The sequence below is a fragment of the Panulirus ornatus genome, chromosome 11 (assembly GCF_036320965.1).
Source record: "Panulirus ornatus isolate Po-2019 chromosome 11, ASM3632096v1, whole genome shotgun sequence".
Taxonomy (NCBI): domain Eukaryota; kingdom Metazoa; phylum Arthropoda; class Malacostraca; order Decapoda; family Palinuridae; genus Panulirus; species Panulirus ornatus.
Window position 1 is genome coordinate 15,071,098 of NC_092234.1, and position 12,500 is coordinate 15,083,597.

At 48.4% G+C, this 12,500-nt stretch overlaps 1 protein-coding gene across 2 annotated transcripts in view; it reads left to right on the forward strand.

Annotated features, from left to right (window-relative positions):
* LOC139751304 (glucose dehydrogenase [FAD, quinone]-like) overlaps positions 1 to 12,500 on the forward strand; it is a 226,956-nt gene that overhangs the window by 152,051 nt on the left and 62,405 nt on the right. Inside the window, exon 1 of one of the 2 annotated variants that reach the window (XM_071666639.1) lies at positions 12,081 to 12,373. The exons of the other annotated variant lie outside the window; for it this stretch is intronic. The gene's annotated coding sequence lies outside the window, so the exon portion shown is untranslated. Of the gene's footprint in view, positions 1 to 12,080; positions 12,374 to 12,500 lie in introns of those variants that run through there. 2 annotated transcript variants of the gene reach the window in all.

Below are 12,500 nucleotides of genomic sequence, written 5' to 3' on the forward strand. Positions count from 1 at the left end.
TGATGGTGGGTGGCTTGTGATGGTGTGGGTGCCTTGTGATGGTGTGGGTGCCTTGTGATGGTGTGGGTGCCTTGTGATGGTGTGTGATGGTGTGGGTGCCTTGTGATGGTGTGGATGGCTTGTGATGGTGTGGATGGCTTGTGGTGGTGTGGATGGCTTGTGATGATGTGGATGGCGTGTGATGGTGTGGTGGTTGGAGGGGGGGGGTTTTTGTGATGGTTGTGGGGGGGGCTTTTTGTGGTGTGGGTGCCCTTTTGATGGGGTGTGTGTGGGGAGGGGGGCTTGTGATGGTGTGGATGGCTAGTGATGTTTGGGGGGTTTTGTTTTGAGGGGGATGGCTTGTCATGGGTGGTGGCTTGTATGGTGTGGGTGGCTTTTGACGGTGTGTGTGGGGGGGGGGGCTTGTGATGGGTTGTGGCTTTTGATGTTGAATGGCCCTTTTATTTTGGGGTGGGTGGCTTGTGTTTTGGTGTGGGTTTTTCCCTTGGTTTATGGTGTTTTGGGTTGGGGTTTTTTGATGGTGTGGGTTCCCTTTTGATGGTGTTTGGGGGGGGGCTTGTGGTTGGGGGTGGGTGGGTTGTGGTGGTGTTGGGGGGGTTTGATTTTTGGGGTTGGGGGGGGCCCTTTTTATGGTGTGGGGCCTTGTGGAATTTGGGGTGGGTGCCCCCCTTTTGATGGGTTTTTGGGTGGGTTTTTGTTTTGGGGTGGGTTCCTTTGGTGAATGGTGTGGGTTTCCCTTTGATTTTTGGGGTGGGGGGGCCTTTTGGGTTTGTTGGGTGTTGAATGGGGTTTTGTGTTTTTTGTTGATATTATTTTGTTTTTTGTATTTTTGTGGGTGTGGGGGTTTTATGTATTGTTGTTTGGTTTTGATGATTGAAAGTGGTTTTGTGTTGATTGGTTGGGGGGGTTTTTGTGTGTTATTTTTGGGGGGGGGGTGTGGGAGAAAAGGAAGGGGGGGGGAGGGGAAAAAAAAGGGGTGTGGGTGGGGAAGTAAAAGAAGGGGGGGGGGTTGTGGGGGGTTGGGGGGGGCGGGGGGGGGGGGCCTTGGTGATGGGGGGGGGGCCCGGAAGGGGGTGTGGGAGAAAGGGGGGGGTGGGAAAAAGGGGAAAAAAAAAAGGGGGTGGGGGGAAGGAAAGAAAAAGGGGGGGAAAAAAAAGGGGGGGGTGGGGTGGTGGGGGGGCTTGTGATTTGGGTGGGGGGCTTGTGGGTGGTTTTGGATTTGGGGTTGTATGGGGGGGGGGTGGGTTGGTTTTTTTGGGGTTTTTGGGTGGTTTTTTGATGGTTTTTGGGTGGCTTTGTGGTTTTTGGAAAAAGGTTTTTTCAAAAAAAAAAGGGGGGGGTGGTTTTGATGGGGGGAAAAAAGGGTCAGGGGGGGGTTGGGGGGGGATGGGGGGGGTGGCTTGTGGAAAAAAAAAAAAAAAAAAAGGTTTGGTGGGGGTTGGGAAGGGGGGGGGGGTTGTGAAAGGGGGGGTGGTTTGGGGGAGGGTGGGGGGGTTGGATGGGGGGGTGGGTGGGGGGGGGTTTTTTTTTTGGGAAATTTTGGTGTGGATGGTTTTTTTCATGGGGGGGGGGGTGGCTTGGGAGGGGGGTTTTGGTTTGGGTTTTTAAAAGGGGTGTGGGGGGGTTGGAGGGGGGAGGGGGTAAAAAAAAGGGGGGGTGGGCCTTTTTGGGGGGGGGGGGGGGGGGGGTTTTGTGGTTTTGGGGTGGGTGTTGTTTTTAATTGGGGTGGATTTTGGGTTGGCATGGGGGGTGGCTTGGGTGGGGGGGGGGCCGGAAAATTTTGGGGGCCCTTTTGGAAAGGGGTGGAATGGCTTTTCTGGGTTGGGTTGGTTTTGAAGGTGTGGGTTCCCTTTTTTAGGGGGTTTGGGGGGTGGGGTTGGTTAGGTTTTGGGGGTGGTTGTGAAAAGGGTGTTTTGGGGCCGTGTGGTTTTGGGTGGTTTTTGATGGTGTGGGTGGGTTTTGTGGTGGGGTGGTTGGATGGGGGGGGGGTTTTTTAATGGTTTGGGGCCTTGGGGGGATTTGGGGTGTTTTGGGGGTTTGTTGGGGGGGGGCGGGAGGGGTGGGTCCTTGGGGGGGATGGGTGGTTTTTTGTGTGGGGGGGGGGGGGGGAAAGGGGGCAAGGAATAGGGGTGAATTGGAGCGATGTGGGATTTCCCGGGGGTTTACGTGTGTCAGTGGGTTGAAGCAGGGCTGTGAAGCGTCTGGGGTAAACCATGGAAAGCTGTGTAGGGATGTATTTTGCGTGGTTTTTGGATATGTATATAAAGTGTTTTTGGGGGGGGGTTTGGGGCCCTTTCTTTTTTCTGTTTCCCCTTTCGCTACCTCGCAAAAAAGCGGGGACAGGGGGGCCCAAATTTTAATAAAAAAAAAAAAAAAAAAAAAAAAAAAAAAAAAAAAAAAAATATATATATTATAAATATATAATATATATATATATATATATAATTTTATATTTTTTATAATATATATATATATACGTGTATGGGATATACATTGTAAGGGGGTGGGTTGGGTCATTTCTTTCGTCTTGGGGGTTTGGGGTTTGGGGCATTTCTTTCGTCTGTTTCCTTTTCGTACCTCGCAAACGCGGGGGACAGCGAAAAACAAAAAAAAAAAAAAAAAATTATATATATATATATATATATATATATATATATATATATATATATATATATATATATATATATATATAAATATATTCAGGTTTGGCAGGCGTAATCCTTTCTTATCTCCCGAGGTCATGATAAGGCTTATCTGATGGGCTGGGCTCAGACAGGATCAACTGTACTAAACTTATCTTCGTCATGTGAGACGAGTCATTGCTCTCTCTCTCTCTCTCTCTCTCTCTCTCTCTCTCTCTCTCTCTCTCTCTCTCTCTCTCTCTCTCTCCCTCCCTCTTGTGGCACCAGACAGCGTACCACAACAGTTTTCCGTGAAACGAGGTATAAAGTTAAGGACCCCCGTTCACATTCCAATTGACTCCCTATTCTGAACGCTATTCGAGTCAAGTCTCGTGCGATGCTGTAGTACGCAGACGATGCCTATCTGGGCTCAGGAGTGGGGTCGTGTTTCAGACAGTGCGACCGTCATGTCTCGTCCTTCCATCACGTCGCCGGTCCACTGTGTCTGGGTCATGCACCTCCCCAGCGTGAGAGATGGGCAGCTCGTCAGTCTCCTTCCTAGTGGCACCACCGCCCTCTGTCAGCTGCGACAGTCACCGGGCCGGCCCTGTCGTATCCCTGTCTTCCATCCTGCCATTACTGAGGCTCTTAATTATTTTCACGTGTCTCTCCTTCCGAGCTTTATTACCTCTCGTGTCGGTACTTTCTTCTACACCCCTTCCTCCCCAAGTTCCTCCCCATGACCATCACCACACTAGCTACACCGTCAGGAGGTCGACAGCAGAATCCTCCCCACCCTACACCAGTGTGCCGTCTCCACATAAAACGGGTAGGGCCCCAGCCTCTGGGCGAGGGAACCTCACTCACACACCACATCATGTCAGGTCCTCGGGCCATTTGCTCTAGTGCATACTGAACACGTAGTATTAAATCTTATTGATTAGACAGGCCACGTAGGCGAGGAGCCTCGCCAGGAGTATGAAGTGAGGGTAAAGGTTTACAGGAAGAGTTGAGGAAAAACGTGTACGGTGATGAAGTTGTGGGTACACAGAAATATGGGAAGAGAACGAGAACTGTAAATGCAGACTGTTGACGAATCTGTTTCCTTGAGAACGACAGTGCGGCCTTTGGGCATGCCGGTACGACCTTTGAGCACGCCGGTGCGACCCTCCAGCACGCACTTACGACCTTTCAGCACGCAAGTACGACCCTCCAGCACGCCGGTACGACCCTCCAGCACGCAGGTACTACCCGGGAGCACACCAGTACGACCCTGGAGCACGCCGGTACGACCCTGGAGTATGTGTCAGTATGTCCACGCCAAAGGCCAGGCCGTCACACGCAAGGGTCGTACCATCGTGCTTACAGGGTCCTGCCACGGTACTCAGGGAGATGGACGACCCCCCAACGCCACCACCAGTATAGAACGGTTCCTTGTTCCTCTGTGGTCACTATACTTCGTTGATCACGTTACAGTTCCTTGTTCCTCTGTGGTCACTATACTTCGTTGATCACGTTACAGTTCCTTGTTCCTCTGTGGTCACTATACTTCGTTGATCACGTTACAGTTCCTTGTTCCTCTGTGGTCACTATACTTCGTTGATCACGTTACAGTTCCTTGTTCCTCTGTGGTCACTATACTTCGTTGATCACGTTACAGTTCCTTGTTCCTCTGTGGTCACTATACTTCGTTGATCACGTTACAGTTCCTTGTTCCTCTGTGGTCACTATACTTCGTTGATCACGTTACAGTTCCTTGTTCCTCTGTGGTCACTATACTTCGTTGATCACGTTACAGTTCCTTGTTCCTCTGTGGTCACTATACTTCGTTGATCACGTTACGGTTCCTTGTTCCTCTGTGGTCACTATACTTCGTTGATCACGTTACAGTTCCTTGTTCCTCTGTGGTCACTATACTTCGTTGATCACGTTACAGTTCCTTGTTCCTCTGTGGTCACTATACTTCGTTGATCACGTTACAGTTCCTTGTTCCTCTGTGGTCACTGTACTTCGTTGATCACGTTACAGTTCCTTGTTCCTCTGTGGTCACTATACTTCGTTGATCACGTTACAGTTCCTTGTTCCTCTGTGGTCACTATACTTCGTTGATCACGTTACGGTTCCTTGTTCCTCTGTGGTCACTATACTTCGTTGATCACGTTACAGTTCCTTGTTCCTCTGTGGTCACTATACTTCGTTGATCACGTTACGGTTCCTTGTTCCTCTGTGGTCACTATACTTCGTTGATCACGTTACAGTTCCTTGTTCCTCTGTGGTCACTATACTTCGTTGATCACGTTACAGTTCCTTGTTCCTCTGTGGTCACTATACTTCGTTGATCACGTTACGGTTCCTTGTTCCTCTGTGGTCACTATACTTCGTTGATCACGTTACGGTTCCTTGTTCCTCTGTGGTCACTGTACTTCGTTGATCAGTTCGCATTTCTCTGTGGTTTCTGTAGTTCGCATTTCTCAGGTTACGGTTTCGTATCTGTCTGTGGTTTCTGTAGTTTGGTATATGTCAGGTTACTACTGTGGTCAGTTTCTCTGTAGTTTCTGTAGTTCGGTGGTCAGGTTACAGTGCTGTACTTTTTGCTTTGTGGATTTTGTTGATGGTTCTGTCTATGTTGACCTCTGTAACTCCTCGGGGGGTTGTGATCGCCCTCTTTAAGTACCGTGGTGAGCGTACGGTAGCCAGCGTACCGTGGTCAGCGTACAGTAGCCAGCGTACCGTTGTCAGCGTATTGTGGTCAGCATACCGTGGTCAGCGTACCGTGGTCAGCGCACAGTGGTCAGCGTACCGTGGTCAGCGTACCGTGGTCAGCCTACCGTGGTCAACGTACGGTGGCCAGCATTCCGTGGTCAGTGCACTGTGGTCATTGTACCATGCTCAGCGTATTGTGATCAGCGTACCGTGCTCAGCGCACACTGGTCAGCGTACCGTGGTCAGCGTATCGTGGTCAACGTACCGTGGTCAACATACCGTGGTCAGTGTATCGTGGTCAGCATATCGTGGTCAGTGTACTGTGGTCATTGCACCGTGCTCAGCGTATCGTGGTCAGTGTATTGTGGTCATTGAACCATGGTCAGCGTATCCTGGTCAGCTTCCAGTAGCCAGCGTACAGTGGTCAGCGTACAGCGTAACGGTGCCAATACCATCCCTCCGTTACAGCTTTCCGATCTGACCAATGTATATATATTTACATGCCTTACATTTGACGGCGTAAACACTCCCAATATATATATATATATATATATATATATATATATATATATATATATATATATATATATATATATATATATATATATATTCCCGCGTGTCTTAGAAGGCAACTAAAAGGGGGTGGGAGCTGGGGGCTGGATAGCCTCCGCTGCAGTTTTTCGTCTGTTTCCTTGCGCTACCTCGCTAACGCGGGAGACAGCGACAAAGCAAAATGAATAAATTAATATATATATATATATATATATATATATATATATATATATATATATATATATATATATATATATTATATATATTGTCCCTGGGGATAGGGGAGAAAGAATACTTCCCACTTATTCCCGCGTGTCTTAGAAGGCAACTAAAAGGGGGTGGGAGCTGGGTGCTGGATATCCTCCACTGCAGTTTTTACTTTTCTAAAAGAAGGAACAGAGAAGGGAGCCAAGTGAAAATTTTCCCCTTAAAGCTCAGTCCTCTGTTCTTGCCGCTACCTCGCCAACGTGGGATATGGCGAATATGTATATATATATATATATATATATATATATACACACACACACACACATATATACACGACCATAGTGCATAGAAACGCGCACCATCATAGAACATACAAACCTTCAACAGCCAGGATCGAACCTGGGACTCTAGTGCAAGAGGCGGGAATGCTAACCGTTAGGCTATGGACCTGGCAATCAATCAATCAATCAATATATATATATATATATATATATATATATATGATGCAGATATTTCACAATATGAAAGTTGCGGTTATAAAAATTCTGACATCGTATGATGGAAAGATGCATATAAGCATATTAAGTATATCTGTCAGCATTGATCACATAGAATTATGCGTGACTTCAATGATACGCATATAAACATACTATTCATCAGTTTAGAGATCATCCCTTAATCATTCCAATGAAGAAACTTTCCAAAATTTTGTAGGAAAAACGCCACTGCGTAGAAGTTTGACATGTAATATTGTTTACCTTAATGTGACATTTTCTTTAATGGAGCGAAAATGTCAGAAAACGATGTCTGACGGTGAAGGGTAACTATAATGAAATAGAAGATTGGCGCGTGTTACTTTCTCCTGGGTATTGTTTCATATATCTTTGGGTAAAGATATCAGGAGCAATTGAGTTGATCCACGACATTTTCCAGTGTGAAGATTCACATGAAAGTATAAACGACCTTCTTGATGGAAGAGCTTTGGAAACAACAGCTTTAGAAAGAGATTGGTAGAGGAGATGGAACAGCTGTCGAAAGAAATTGCTAAAGATAGAACAGCTGCAAAATGAGCTGCGAAGGGGAACAGCGTTAAAACGAAATGCTGTGGACGGTAACAGTTGTACCGGGGAAGAACTGTCAAATGGATGGCTTTATAAAGGGAGGACAGTCGTAGAGTGGAACAGCTTACAGAAAGGGACAAATAGAATGGAGGAACTGTAAAAATGACATCTTTGGGAGGGAACAACTGCAGAAACAGTTGTAGAATGGAACAGTATTGGAACGGGAAAACTGGGGAAAGGAGCAGCTTTCGTAAGAAGAAACTGTAGAATGGAATTATTGTAGAGGGAGGATCAGAGCGGAACAGACACAGGAAGGAGGAACAGTAATATTGAACAACTGTAGGAATGAGGAGCAGTAGAATTGAACAGCTGAAGAAAGGAGGAACAGTAGAATGGAACAGCTGTAGAATGGAGGAACAGTAGAATGGAACGGCTGTAGAATGGAGGAACAGTAGAATGGAACAGCCATAGAAAGGAGAAACATTTGGAATTGAACACCCGGGGAAAGTAGGAACAGTAGAATGGAACAGCCGTGGAAGGGAGGAACGCTAGAACGGAACAGCCGTAGATACTTGGAGCAGAATGAGTGAACAGCTGTAACAAGGAACGTAACACCCAGTGATGCTCTACACCAGAGACCACAAGAGGCGTACCCAGGGGAAGTGTTTTCACCTTCTATATTTAGGCCACGACGCGCGCTCTGCCTCTAGGGGGGAAAATGACATGCCATTTCCAGTACGTCACTCCGTGCAGAAGTCTACCTTTAACGCCCTCTCTTATTTCCCACTACCATCAACCCAGTCAACCCGCATGGCCGAAGCCTTTACAATTATGTACCGAGATCGGCCACCCACCTCAGGCGTCATGGCTAGAAAATATGTCATTCATCTCGATGATTAGAAAGTATACAAGAGGCCAGTTAGGTGGAGATTTTTTTTAGCAACAGAAAATGGGGAATTTATGAGAGACTACGGGAATACTGACGACAGTAAGATGGGGTGATGAAGCTTCGCTACGTGCTCGACTCACGTTCGAGTCGGTCAACGTCTATTGCTCACCCAGGTACGCTCAGTGCCCCAGCGTCAGGGCGAGGCCCGACGCTTGTCCGTCAGTACCCATGTTGCCACGTCTGAGGATCCATTGACGTACTGGAGAAGCAAAGTAAAAAAGATGTTAACAAGGCAACAGACCACTGGCTTCCTTCGAGGCTTTTTTCGAAGGTTGAGATCATAGTTATTTAAAGATAAAAGGTGGGTTTTTTTTCCCAGGATCTTACTCGATAGAGCTATAAAGATAACACGTTGATGTGGGGCAGTTGAGAGGGTGTATGATCGAATATCCTGGAGCCTGGAAGATGTGGGCATTGGCGAAAATATACACGATCTTGAATTAAGAAATTCTGGCATTTCCTCGTTCCGAGGCCGTACCAAACATTCCCCACGAACGTCGCTGTCTTTCCCCAGTCTTGGGTATGCGTGTCCGCTGACATGCGTGTGTGTGTGTGTGCGTGTGTGTATGTATGTATGTGTGTGTGTGTGTGTGTGTGTGTGTGTGTGTGTGTGTGTGAACAGTGTAGTGTAGCGTAGTATACAGTGTATTGTATGAATTAGTCCTTCGGGTCAGCAGAGGCTGGGACCAAAAAAAATTGTACTGAACACACTGCAGTAGAGGAAGAAGGGTTGGTGGTTATGGAATCATTTGGAATATCGCTATTGTATGATACAATACCTACACGGTTGTACCACAGACTACTGCATGAGGATGGGGTAAGTAGATGCAGAGTCAGATATCCTCCAACATCCACATAGGAAGGGACTGGAAAGGTGATCCTGCTACGAGCAGACCGGGCCCTTAACAAGCACATGGAACTCTATAACCATATAGTACTTTTTTACAAGCACAAGGCTGTACTCTAGGTCTTCCCTACTCTGCCACTCCTGAGAACAGACACAGAACAGTACAAGTTCTTTGGATTCCCTGAAACAACCGTTCTTTCTACAAGCGTAAGTTTTTTTTTTTTCTACAAGCATACGAGGCGTTTACAAGCATACACCGCCTGTACAACCCTCCACAAGTGGCTAGGGCCACCTTACCAGTGTCCAGGGTTACCTACAAGCTTGGAGTATCTCTCACAAGATCACAAGACCTGCTGTAAACACGCGAAATCTTATGGCCCAACTTGTCGCTTTATAATGGTCGTTTTACCCAGATATCGCTGCAGCCCATTATAAGCGACGTGTGCAAGATTTCAACAAGCAAGTAAGACTTGTACAAACGTGTGGACTCGTTTTTACAAGCGAATACGTTTTCTACAAGCGCACAGCAATAACTCCAACTATAAAGGGTTTGTCTTTAAGCATATAGAATTCCCCGTCAACAAAAGTGAATCCCCAGGTAGCACATGTACGTATTCCCAAGGTGTAGGATTCTATGAAAATACGCAACTAATCCTCTACAGGGGAACATATACCACAGCCTTAATCCTAAGGTGTAGGATTCTCTGAATTTATGCAACTAATCCCCTATAGGGGAACACATACCACAGACTTAATCCTAAGGTGTAGGATTCTCAGAATATACGCATCTAATCCTCTACAGGGGAAGACATACCACAGGCAGACAGTATATACACCCTCTAGCAAGCATACATGGGAACCTCCGGTGTGTAGAAAGTTTACCGACACAAACTGAGTTTGGAATTGGTGACTTGTGTACGTGCTGGGGGACACGCTGGCTGGCTGCCTTCAGTGACCTGCCCGAATACCAGCAACTTCTCCCTTGCCAGTCTCCCCCCCCCCCCCCCCCCAGCTCTCTCTCTCTCTCTCTCTCTCTCTCTCTCTCTCTCTCTCTCTCTCTCTCTCTCTCTCTCTCTCTCTCGTTCGGGGCGTCCATCGCCACGTCAGTTTCACCCTCAGAGTTTGGCTTCGTCATTCCCGCCCTCTGTACTGACGAACGATGCTTTTGTCAGGCACGCGGAATGACTACGTCAGATGTGCGTGGCTCCTGACGAAGGGCAGGTCCTTCTCCTCTCCTCCTCCTCCTCCTCCTCCTCCCCTCCGTCGTTACGCGTGAAAGTCACCGACGTGTCCAGAGGAACTTTACACCGAAATATCCGCCCGTTGGCATGTCCACTTTCCACTGACGTGATGGCTGTAACAGGCCGTTGAGCCGGGGGACAAATGTATATCCGTTGACCTGTTGTTGCCACTGGGAACGGAAGGAAGGAGAACATATGACTGGCTGGAGCACGAGGCAGTCGACACCTGGCCTGCTTGACCATAGGCAGTAGGGAGGCGTACTGTCTTGCACAACCCCAGCGCTCAGCGCCCAACTCTCCACCATCTTGATCCGTCGGTTAGAATACCCACAAACCTATTTCAAAGGACTTCCAGTAGTTTCAAGGCTGCGCTACAATCAGTTGCAGAGAAAGGGATGTACCTCTATGGAGAACTGAAGTCCCAACGGGAGACGGTATGCCTTTGACTCCATAGACGATGATGTGACTTTGCCGTGTGACTTTATACTCGCGATGTAACCAAATGCAGCCGTAGTCACGTAACACACACACACACACACACACACACACACACACACACACACACACACACATGGAAGACCTGTAGTTGCATGACACCACCGAGTTTCTGAGCTGCGGACACATCGAGTGTGTGAGGGAGGGGCTGGCTGCGACACCCACGCATGATAACAACACTTCCTCACTCTGGGGCTCTTCGTCGTACGTGCCGTCGGAAACCCGACACTCGAGCGACCTCTGGTCTTCCGAGAAGGCAGGAGATCCTTTGGTCTCTGTACCTGGCAGAATTAAGTGAGTAATTCATTGTGATATAGCTCCTAAGGGGAAGGTGAGGATGGGGGGGTGCAGATTAAAAACCCCAGGAGGGTCGTCTTTGTGAACAGCACACAGAGCCTGACGGAGGAGAGGAAGAGGAGGAAGGGTTCATATTTGTGAAGTCTTCGTGCATGTTTTTGGCGGAAGAAGCGACTTTGATCTCGACTTAAAAAGAGTTCAACATTTAGATTAATGGTGGATCCTGGAAAAACTGGTCTGTCACTTCTTTGTTTTTTGTTTTTCTTTTTGTATTTACGAATTCAGTAGGTTTTGTAACTTAACGTTGGCGATAGTGTTCCTCACGTGGTCTGGTTTCTTCTACGTTTTTCTTATGATGATTATTTTACTGATTATGACACTATTGTGATTGGCGCGATCATTCATACTTGTCTCAGCGATCATCCCTGTCCCAGCGATCAACCCTGTCCCAGCGATCAACCCTGTCCCAGGGATCAACCCTTCCCCGGGGATCAACCCTGCCCCAGCGATCAATCCTTCGTCTGATCAATCCTGCCTCGGTGATCAATCCTGCCTCGGCGATCAACCCTGCCCCGGCGATCAACCCTACCCCGACGATCAACCCTACCCCGGCGATCAACCCTGCCCCAGTGATCAATCCTTCGTCTGATCAATCCTGCCCCGGCGATCAACCCTACCCTGGCGATCAACCCTTCCCCGGCGATCAACCCTACCCTGGCGATCAACCCTACCCCGGCGATCAACCCTACCCTGGCGATCAACCCTGCCCCGGCGATCAACCCTACCCTGGCGATCAACCCTGCCCCTGGCGATCAACCCTACCCTGGCGATCAACCCTGCCCCGGCGATCAAACTAGCGTAATTCACCGAGCGGTTCGTACACATCATCCATGTGGCCTTCTGGGTGCTGTGTGACGCCTGCCGCTTGACCTTGCCCCTGTGTGTGGAGAGCAACAGGTTGGGCCACTCCGTCTGCCGAGGAGAGAGAGAGAGAGAGAGAGAAGAGAGAGAGAGAGAGAGAGAGAGAGAGAGAGAGAGAGAGAGAGACCCCAAGTTAGGTCGCCGGTTGGTCCCAGGCTCGCGCATCAGTTGCCAACCTGTCGTTGCCCAGTGTGCACGAACGTAACGGTCGCCTCCCGTCCTTCACTTACCGTAACCACCCACTCGACTATTCTGGTGTTGCGGGAGAGCGAAGTCGTCTGTGTCGATGCCGGCACCGATAATGCGTCACGGAAATACAGGAAACTTGTTCGTGCGCTGTTGAGAATCATGGAGTGAAACGTTGAATTGTAATGTCGAGGAAAACGGTCTGTGCACTTACGTAGGATATGATCGCCAAGTGCGCGCCGCGTGAAGGCCCGTACCAGAGTCACGCCTTTATCGTATTATCGTCCAGTGAGGTAAGATAACGCTATACTCTCGTCTCGCTGTTTTGAAGCATGATGTGTTTTGAAACGTATGGAACTTGTGAGTTGTTTTATAGTTATGAGTGATTGTGGGTGATCTCATAACATCTTGTGGTTTTAC